Source organism: Delphinus delphis, chromosome 4 (assembly GCF_949987515.2).
Source record: "Delphinus delphis chromosome 4, mDelDel1.2, whole genome shotgun sequence".
Taxonomy (NCBI): Eukaryota; Metazoa; Chordata; class Mammalia; order Artiodactyla; family Delphinidae; genus Delphinus; species Delphinus delphis.
The window spans coordinates 90217929-90228797 of NC_082686.1; the positions used below are offsets into that span (position 1 = coordinate 90217929).

Genomic DNA, 10869 nt, shown 5'->3' on the forward strand with positions numbered 1-10869 from the left:
CAAAGCAAAATAGCATGTCATGTAACATCATGACTAAATGTGAAACCTGTAACAACAACAAAAAAACCCAAAAACCCAAGCTCAAAACTCATTCTGTATGATATGAAATAACATTGTATTTTAAAAGTCCTTTTGCAGACTGTAGAAATCATTTTATTTAGAATGTATACCCTGGAAGAATGAAGGAGTTGAGATTGAGGGCAGCTCTTACCTTTCTATTCTGTATATAGTAAAACGGCACTTTAATAATACTGGCATTTCCCAAATTTATCTGTTTTGTAATTTTAGCACCAAAAACTCAACTCCTCATCAAATGTTCCCTGTTTTGCAAAGTATTGGAATGCAAAACATTTCATAGTTCAAACTTTAGTCATCTGTTTTGTGTAAATCAGTTTTTAAAAAAACCAAATCATATTTAAAATGCACTAAAGAAAATTACTTTTCCCTTTTCTTTTTAGGTGCATGTTCCAAAAGTGGTGCATGTTCCAAAAGTGGTGTAAATTCAGCCTCCTCACTGTGCTTTCTTTTCTTTTTTTCTTTTTATGGTCACTTTGGTAACCACTGGAGTCACTGCCTTGGAAAACAGGGTCCTGATGCTTTTTCTTCTTCTTCGGCTCTTCCTCCCAGAGGCCATTCACATTGCTATTAATCTGCAGATCTGTCTCTTCCTTCATGGTAACATCTGCAAAATCTGCTAGCTCTGTGGTACCACTTTCCACTTCATATGGCTCTGGGTCTTTGTTCTTTTTCTTCTTTTGAGGTTTTTCAGTAGCTTCTTCAGTGCCAGTTTCTGTTACTTCTTCAGAAACTGCAGAGCACTTCGTTTGTAAACTAGTGGTATTTAGTTTTCCCCGCATGCAGAATACTCCAGCAGCATCTGAGTCTAAACGAAATACTTCAAATTCTAGTTCATCACCCATGTTTATATCCAGAGTCTGCCACTGCTCGGCTGGCATCTGCTCAGGTTTAGGAACAGCCAATGTGGCTGGAAGACACTTTATTAACTGTACCCATAAGTTTTTGCCCTGGTTCGGGGCAGAAAATAACAAAATCTGCTTCAGTGTTAAGATGAATGTGTCCTTGATCATCATAAATATCTCCTAATTCACCCACTACTTTGATGTTATCATAAGCAATGGGTACACCTAAAAGGCTCTCAGAATAGCGCAGGAGCTCGGCATCGAGCTGTTCTCGGATACCGGTGCGTTTCCCGTTAAGGTAGCGGGGCGACAGTGCGATGTGTCTTCGGTGCGGCCCCGCCACCAGGCAGGAGTAGCGGCTATTCACGAGCGCACAAGCGGCCACGTAGGTAGGCAATTCTAGGCAAGGCAAGACGCCGGCTGGTCCCACCACCGGCCCTTCTGAGGCCGCCTTCGACCGCGGAGACGCTGAGCAACCCGCAGCCATGGGACTGGTCAGATTTGCCACCCATGTATCTTTTTGAACTATGGTTTTCTCTGGATGTATGCCTAGGAGTGGGATTGCAAGATCATATGGTAGCTCTACTTTTAGTTTTTTAAGGATCCTCCATACTGTTCTGTGTAGTGGCTGCACCAATTTATATTCCCACAAACAGTGTAGGAGTGTTCCTTTTTTTCCCATACCTTTTCCAGCATTTATTATTTGTAGACTTTTGATGATGACTGCCCTGACTGGAGTAAGGTGTTACCTCATTGGAGTTTTGATTCGCGTTTCTCTAAAAATTATTGATGCTGAGCATCTTTTCATGTGCCTTTTGGCCATCTGTATGTTTTCATTGGAGAAGTCTATATTTAGATCTTCTGTCTATTTTTCGATTGGGTTGTTTGTTTTTTTGATATTGAGCTGCCTGTTTGTATATTTTGGAAATTAATCCCTTGTCGGTAGCATCATTTGCAAGTATTTTCTCCCATTCTGCAGGTTGTCTTTTTGTTTTGTTTATGGTTTCCTTGACTGTGCAAAAGCTTTTAAATTTAATTAGGTCACATTTGAAAATTTTTGTTTGTATCTCTATTACTCCAGGAGACAGAACCAAAAAGATATTGCTGTGATTTATGTCTAAGTGTCCTGCTTATGTTTTCCTCTAGGAGATTTATAGTATCCGGCCTTACGTGTAGGTCTTTAAACCATTTCGAGCTTACTTTTGTGTACCATGTTAGAGAATGCTCTACTTTTATTCGTTTACATGTAGCTGTCTAGTTTTCCCAGGACCACTTATTAAAGAGACTGTCTTTTCGCCATTGTATATTCTTGCCTCCTATGTTGAGGATTAATTGATTATAGGTGCATGGGTTTATTTCTGGGCTTTCTATCCTGTTCCATTGATCTATTGATATATTTCTGTTTTTGTGCCAGTACTATACTGTTTTGATTATTGTAGTTTTATAGTATAGTATGAATTCAGGGAGTCTGATTCCTCCATCTACATTTTTTCTTTCTCAAGATTGCTTTGGTTTTTTGGGGTCTTTTGTGTTTCCATACAGATTAAATTCTTTTGTTGTTGTAGTTCTGTGAAAAACCCCATTTGCAATTTGATAGGATTTGCATTGAATCAGTAGACTGCTCTGAGTAGTATAGTCATTTTGACAATAATCATTCTTCCAATCCAAGTATACCTTTCCATTTATTTGTGTCATCTTCAATTTCTTTCATCAGCCTCTCACAGTTTTTGGAGTATAGGTTTTTTGCATCCTTAGGTGGGTTTATTCCTAGGTATTTTATTCTTTTTGATGTGATGAAATGAGATTGTTTCCTTAATTTCTCTTTCTGATCTTTTGTTTTTAATGTATAGAAATGCAACGGATTTCTTTGTATAAATGTTGTATCCTGCAACTTTATCAAACTGGTAGCATCTTAGGATTTTCTATGTATAGTATCATGTCATCTGCAAATAGTGACTGTTTTACTTTTTCTTTTCCAGTTTGGATCCATTTCATTTCTTTTTCTTCCCTGATTGCTGTAGCTAGGATTTTTAAAACTATGTTGAATAAAAGTGGTGAGAGTAGATATCCTTGTCTTATTCCTGATCTTAGAGGAAATGCTTTCACCTTTTCACTGTTGAGTATGATGTTAACTGTGGGTTTTTTCATTATCCATATATGAAAAATATTACCTTTGTGATATTAAGGTAGGTTCCCTCTGTGCCCACCTTCTGGAGTTTTTTCCATAAATGGATGTTGCATTTTATCAGATTTTTATGCATCTATTGAGATGATTGTATGGTTTTTGATTCTTTGATTTGTTAATGTGGTGTGTCACACTGATTGATTTGTGGATAATGAAAAATCCTTGCATCCCTGGGATAAATCCCACTTATCATGTGTACAATCCTTTTAATGTATTGTTGGATTTGGTTTGCTAGTATTTTGTTGAGGATTTTTGCATCTATGTTCATCAGTGTTATTGGCCTATAATCTTTCTTTGTGGTATCTGTGTCTGGTTTTGGTGTCAGGGTAATGGTGGCCTCATAGAATGAATTTAGAAGTGTTCCTTCCTCTACAATTTTTTGGAATAGTTTCAGAAGGATGCGTCTTAACTCTTCTCTAAGTGTTTGGTAGAATTTGCCTGTGAAGCCATCTGATCCTGGACTTTTGTTTGTTGGAGTTTTTAAATCACAGACTCAATTTCAATACTTACAGTTGGTTTGTTCATATTTGTTATTTCTTCCTGGTTCAGTCTTGAGAGATTGTACCTTTCTAAGAATTTGTCCATTTTTTCTAGTTTCTCCACTGTATTGGTGTATAGTTGCTTGTAGTAGTCTCTTATTGTCCTTTGTATTTCTGTGGTGTTGGTTATAACTTCTTTTTCATTTCTAACTTTAATGATTTGGGTGTTCTCCCTTTTTTTTCTTTTTAAAATTTTTATTGGAGTATAGTTGATTTATAATGTTGTATTAGTTTCAGGTACACAGCAAAGTGAATCAGTTATACATATACATATATGCACTTTTTTTTAGATTCTTTTTCCATATAGGCCATTACAGAGCATTGAGTAGAGTTCCCTGTGCTATACTGTAGGTTCTTATTAGTTATCTATTTTATATATAGTAGTGTGTATATTCAATCCCAATCTCCCAATTTATCCCTCCCCCCTTATCCCCTGGTAACCATAAATTTGATTTCTACATCTGTGACTCTACTTCTGTTTTGTAAATAAGTTCATTTGTAACCTTTTTTAAATTTATTTTTTATTTTTTGCGATATGTAGGCCTCTCACTGTTGTGGCCTCTCCTGTTGCAGAGCACAGGCTCTGGATGCGCAGGTTCAGCGGCCGTGGCTCACGGGCCCAGCCACTCCAAGGCATGTGGGATCTTCCCGGACTGGGGTACGAACCCGTGTCCCCTGCATCGGCAGGCGGACTCTCAACCACTGCGCCACCAGGGAAGCCCTGTACCCTTTTTTTTAGATTGCACATATAAGCAATATCATATGCGTCTTTCTGTATCTGACTTACTTCATTCAGTATGACAGTCTCTATGTTGCTGTCAATGGCATTATTTTGTTTTTTATAATGGCTGAGTAATATTCTATTGTATATATGTACCACATCTTCTTTATCCATTCCTCTGATGATGGACATTTATGTTGCTTCCATGTCCGGGCTATTGTAAATAGTGCTGCAATGAATATTGGGGTGCATGTATCTTTTTGAATTATGGTTTTCTGCAGGTATATGCCTAGGAGTGGGATTGCTGGGTCATGTGGCGGTTCTATTTTTAATTTTTTAAGGAACCTCCATACTGTTCTCCATAGTGGCTCTATCAATTTACATTCCTACCAACAGTGTAAAAGGATTCCCTTTACTCCACACCCTCTCCAGCATTTATTGTTTGTAGATTTTTTGATGATGGCCATTCTGACTGTTGTGAGGTGATATCTCATTGTAGTTTTGATGTGCATTTCTCTAATAATTAGTGATGTTGAGCATATTTTCATGTACCTTTTGGCCATCTATATTTCTTCTTTGGAGAAATGTCTATTTAGATCCTCCACCCATTTTATGATTGGGTTATTTGTTTTTTTGATATTGAGCTGAATGAACTGTTTATATATTTTGGAAATTAATCCCTTGTCGGTTATTTCATTTGCAAATATTTTCTCCCATTCTGAGGGTTGTCTTTTTGTTTTTTTATGGTTTCCTTTGCTGTGTCCCTTTTTTTCTTGATGATTCTGGCTAAAGGTTTATCAATTTTGTTTATCTTTCTAAAGAGCCAGCTTTTAGTTTCATTGATCTTTTTTCATTGATCTTCTTTGTTTTTTTAGTCTCTATCATTTATTTCTGCTCTGATATTTATGATTTCTTTCCTTCTACTAACTTTGGGTTTTGTTTGTTCTTCTTTCTCCAGTTGCTCTAGCTGTAAAGTTAGGTTGTTTATTTGAGATTTTTCTTGTTTCCTGAGGGAAGCTTTTATTGCTATAAACTTCCCTCTTAGAACTGTTTTTGTTGCATCCCATGGGTTTTGGATCATCGTGTTTTTGTTTTCATTTGTCTCTAGGTATTTTTTTATTTCCTCTTTGATTTCTTCAGTGATCCACTTGTTGTTTAGTAGCATATTGTTTTATGCAGTACTCTTCTAACTCATTAGATTACAGGACAAAATATTCAATATGAGTTATTAGCCTTAACTTAGGTGACACAATGTCATCTTCCAAATGAATGCTCAGACAAATTAAGATCTTCAGATGAAATAAAATTTTGTCATTAGGAAACAACCACAATGTAACTATAACAGAAAAATATTATATAATTAAAGCAAAATTTGATAGAAACAAAACCCAATAAATATTTAATGTTTATTATCCTAAATATTCTTTCTCAAGGTTGATATAGTAAAGCAAGTACTCTATGTCCATCTCTAGTAATTGACTTTGAAGCTGGCAAATTTTAGCTAATGTCTCATGCTGTTGTATTCATTTAAGCTTTCAAACTTGTTGAAAGCTTTTGTTAGTGTCTTTCAGCATTTAATCTTTGCAATTATTAAATGATTATTCACTGAAAATTAAGAAGAAATAAAGCTTTTGAATGTCCTTTGTTTGAAACTCCATAGGTGAAAATTATAGCAATTATTCTGTTTCCCAAATTCCTAAGATTTGTTTTTAGCCAGGGCTAACATGGTCTAAAACTTCATCAGTCAACTTCCTTTTCCACTGGGGCATCTTAGAGCTGCCATTGTATTTTTTTTCTCTCTGCAACTATTTCATGGCTACTTCTTTGGATCATATTTTAACATATATAGGAAATGGCATGATATCTTAAAATTGGTATTGAAAATTATACTCTTCAGTGTAAAAGAGAGCTGTTTTATATTTACATATAAATACAGTTTATATATTATATTCCCCTCCTTCTTAATGTCCGTTACTCATTTTGCAACTTTTCCCGCTCTCTAGTTTAGTATTGCAATTATCTGAATTCATAGAGGAAATTTTAAAAACAAAGCAGCATCAGTAAAACATACACACATTTTTATATTGAAGGTTGAGATTTATGTATGTAAACCCCACAAAGCTAAATGTTTTCCATTATGCATCTACTCTGGCCCTCTTTCTTTAAAAATATCTTAGGACTAATTTATGTCTGCATCAGTATAGATTTGACTTACATATCATCAGTGGTAACATTATGCTTATCCCTAGAGATATCTGGACCCAACCCTAATATTGACTGTTAGACAAGATAATAAGGAAACATTTGAGCTAATGATTTGTAATGTGCTAAGACCAAACTTCCCTAGAGACATCTTGTACCAGCTTATCTAAACTGTTATAGAAAATATATTGCTTGATGATCTAAACCTGGTTTTTCTGATTACATAGCTGGGTCTGGCTAACTGGTAAGGGCCATATAGATGACCATTGACCTCTCAGTAAACATGTGTTTGCATTTCCCTGAGACTGAGACCTCTTGTATATATCTTAGTGATTTGTGATCTGGAGTGAAGCTTATCCTGTGTGACTGAGAGGACTTTAGAAGCTATGCTTGGATGCCTGGAACCTGCCTGATACTTTCTTTTTCTTGCTGTATTGTATCCCTTGTCTTTATTAAAGGTTTATGTTTGTATGTTCCATGGTATGTCATGAGTCTTTTAATTTTCTTACCCTTTGTAGTTGCTGCAAAGTATGACTTCATTAAAAGAATCTAATAGTCAACTGGTCTGAGAACTGACCTTGGCAAGATTGTTTGGTTCTCCAAGTACCCAGTTTGCTTTTCTTAAATCATTTTTAGTATTTTCCTATTATTTTTGATGGCTATATTAAACACACTTGAAGTTCTTCCAAGTGAATGTCCATGTAATGGACGTTTTCCCCCCAATTATAAAAGCAGTGAAGTTAGAAAATATTAACCTTGTCTGGTGGGGTCAATGTTCCGAAAACAGTCAAGGTTAAGAATCACAGTCAAGGCAGCAACAAATGCTACAAGCTAAACCAATTCACAAAAGTCAACAGAAGAGCAAGCATCATAATATTCCAGTATAGAATTTCAATTGGCAGAACAGTTGACACAACTTGGGTTCTGAAACTATATTTATTTATTCTGTGTAACCACAACACAGGGAGAAAGGGCAGGCATGACCACCCCCACAAAGGTCTCCATCTTGCATGATCAGGGCATCCCCTAGAGACACAAAAACTTCTGCGTATGCTCTCAGTCATTGTTCTCTGTTTGAACCTCTCTCACATCCTACTTCCTTTCCTTTCTCTCTGTTGTAGTCACAAGAATTTTAATCTCTATCACCTATATGTGCCCAAGTTTCATGCTGACTGACATGTTAATCTGATGAGCTCTCATGGTTTCCTAATGTTATTGGTTCTATCCATTCTTTTTATTTTGATTTAATCAAAATAATACATCAACATGGTCAAAAAGGCTGAAAAGTCAAATTATGTTAATAACTTTATCGTGTTCAGTAGCCAGACGTCGACTCATCCTTCCCTACTCCTTATTCTTACTACTCTGAGACAGTTACTTTCAATTCCTTTTAGCTGTTCCTCTTTGTTTTTACTTTTGTTCTAAGTGACATATTATTACAAATATTTCTTGAATTTTTCAGTTTTACATATTCGTTACTGACTTCCAAGTGTAAATTATAAAAATTAGCTCTCTTATAACCCTCAATCCCACAGACACTAATGCACACGTTTCCTTCTGCCATTTCACCCCATCCTACCAATGTAATTAGAACATAATTTTGCTTAATTAAATATATAGTGCTTACCTTTGGCTATATATTTTTTCACAGCTGAGCCACTAAAGAACTGTAATTATCTGTAAGGGAGGTTGAATGAAACAGAGAGACTAAGGCAGAAACCAGGTAGGTGTTTTCCAACTCCCTTATTCTTTTCTTCCTGGGCACATGGCTGGACTACCTTTCCCACCCTCCCTTTCAGTTAGGTAAGTTGACATGCCCAGGTTTAAGAGAAAGGAATGGATAAAAATGATGTAAACCGCTTCACAGATTGCCACATGCAATCCTTCCTGCTCTTTTCCTTTTATACAAGCTTAAGACAGTTAAGTTTAGAAATCTTAGAAACAACCAGCTTCTGGTTGTTGGCTGAATCTCAAGAAGGAAAGTACTGTGACTGAGGAGGAGAGCTGAATGTCAATCAGGAGCACCAATTTCAAGTCAATAAACTGAATTTTAGGTTTTGTCTGTTGCAGATTTGTTAGGTAACGATCTTGAACATTTGCAATTTCCAAGCACTTTTCTATCACTCTACATGTAATAATTTATTTAATCTGCTAGCAAACTTAGATGATTATTCTCATTTTACTGAAAAGGAATCTTGGAAAGTTAAAAAACAAAACTAGTTTACCTGCATATATCTGGTGAAGCTGGAATTTTGCTTCATGCATCCTGATTCCAAAGTCCAGTTTTATTATAGTTCTTTCTAAAGAAAGATTCTAAGGGCAGATCTTTGTGTCTTCTTGCTAATTGCAAGCTCTTCTTAATATTTGCTGGCAGTTCCTCTGTTACCACTTGTCTCAGAATTTCATTTGTCCTGAGAGAGTGGAAGAACTAGAAGTAGGTAGTGATCCTAAAGATCAATGCAATACTTAACCCATTTTCCCTCCTGAAACTTTATTCTGGGGAAGCAGAGTTGCTTTCTTCTGAAGGTGAATCTGGGGACAGCATATTAAAATGACTCTCTTGGCATTCACAGAGCTGAGAAGAGAATTTCAGTGGGATTCAAGCTGTTCTCTAAACACAGCCAAGAAAGAAAATTTGAAAAGAGGTCAGGGGTGTACAAGGTGATATTTTACTGGGTCAGAATTCATATTATGAACCCACACTCTCATAGCTAAGCAATCACATTTCCTGTGCAACAATAGTAATGTTGCCAGAGCTTCATAAACTACAGAGTGCTTTCTTATACATGGCTTCATTTAGGCCACCTAAAAAAACTGTGAGAGAGATATATTTCATTATCATTTTAAGGATACACTTTTTATTGAGGTATAATATACATACATAAAGTGCACATTTTGGAAGTGTAGAACTCAATGGATTTCCACAAATGAACACATCCATATAGCAATCACTCAGAATGAGAAAAGTAAGGTTGACCACACAATAGAAGCCATCATCATGTCCTTCCCCAAAACTAGCCTCTGACTTCTGGCATCACAGGTTAGTTTTGTCTGTTTTTAAATTTTATATTTGGAATCATGATGTTTATACTCTTTCACGTCTTACTTTTTTACTCCAAATTTGTCTGTGTTCTTGCATGTAGCTATATAGGTCATTCAAATTATTAGGTAGTATGCTATTGTACAAATATACCATGATTTAGTTATCTATCTTTCATTTCATGGGTATTTAGATTGTTTCCACTTTTTTCTATTACAATAGTGCTTCTGGGAAGTACTTGTACATGTATATTGGTGTATACATTTCTATTAAATTTTTATCTGTGAGTTGAATTGCCCAGTCAAGAATACTCATGTACTGTATCCAGCAAGGCTATTATTCAGGATTGAAGGACAGACAAAAATATTCCCAGACAAGCAAAATCTAAAAGTTCATCACCACTAAACTGGTGTTACAAGAAATGTTAAAGGGCCCACTTTAAGTGAAAAAGAAGACTATAACAAGAAATAAGAATAAATATGAAGGAAAAAATCTCACTGGTAAAATCAACTGTAAATACAATAATCAGTTAAGGGATACACTTAAAGATGTAAAATATGACACCAAAACATAAAACATTGTGAAGGGAAGTAAAACATGAAGAGCTTTTAGAATGCTTTCGAACTTAAATGACTATTAGTTTAAAACAATATATGTACCCCAGTGTTCATGGCAGCATTATCTACAACAGCCAAGATATGGAAGCAGCCTAAGTGTCCACTGATAGATGAATGGATAAAGAAGATGTGGTACATGTATATACGATGGAATATTAGCCATAAAAAAAGAATAAAATTTTTCCATTTGGAACAACACGAATGAACCTGAAGGGTATAACGCTTAGTGATATAAGTCAGGCAGAGAAAGACAAATACTGTATGTTTTCACTTATATGTGGTATCTAAAAAAACAAAATGAACAAGTATAACAAAACAGAAATAGACTCACAGATACAGAGAATTATCTAATAGTTACCAGAGAGAAGAGGGGTGGAGGGAGGGGCAATGTAGGTGAAGGGAATTAAGAGGTATAAAGCTACTAGATGTAAAGTAAGTAAGTTATAAGGATGTAATATACAGCACAGGAAATACAGTCAATATTTTATAATAACATTGGAGTAAAATCTATAAAAATGTTGAATTACTGTGTTGTACACCTGAAACTAATATAATATTGTAACACAACTATAGTTCAATTTAAACAAATAAGTAAATTATCAGATATATTGGATAAAGTTTTTTAAATTATAAAAACATACCTAT

General features: G+C 35.4%; 1 pseudogene; it reads right to left on the reverse strand.

Moving 5' to 3' along the window:
- Nucleotides 1-425: 425 nt before the first annotated feature.
- On the reverse strand, nt 426-1407 carry LOC132424197 (DNA-directed RNA polymerase I subunit RPA43 pseudogene; annotated as a pseudogene).
- Nucleotides 1408-10869: the final 9462 nt, after the last annotated feature.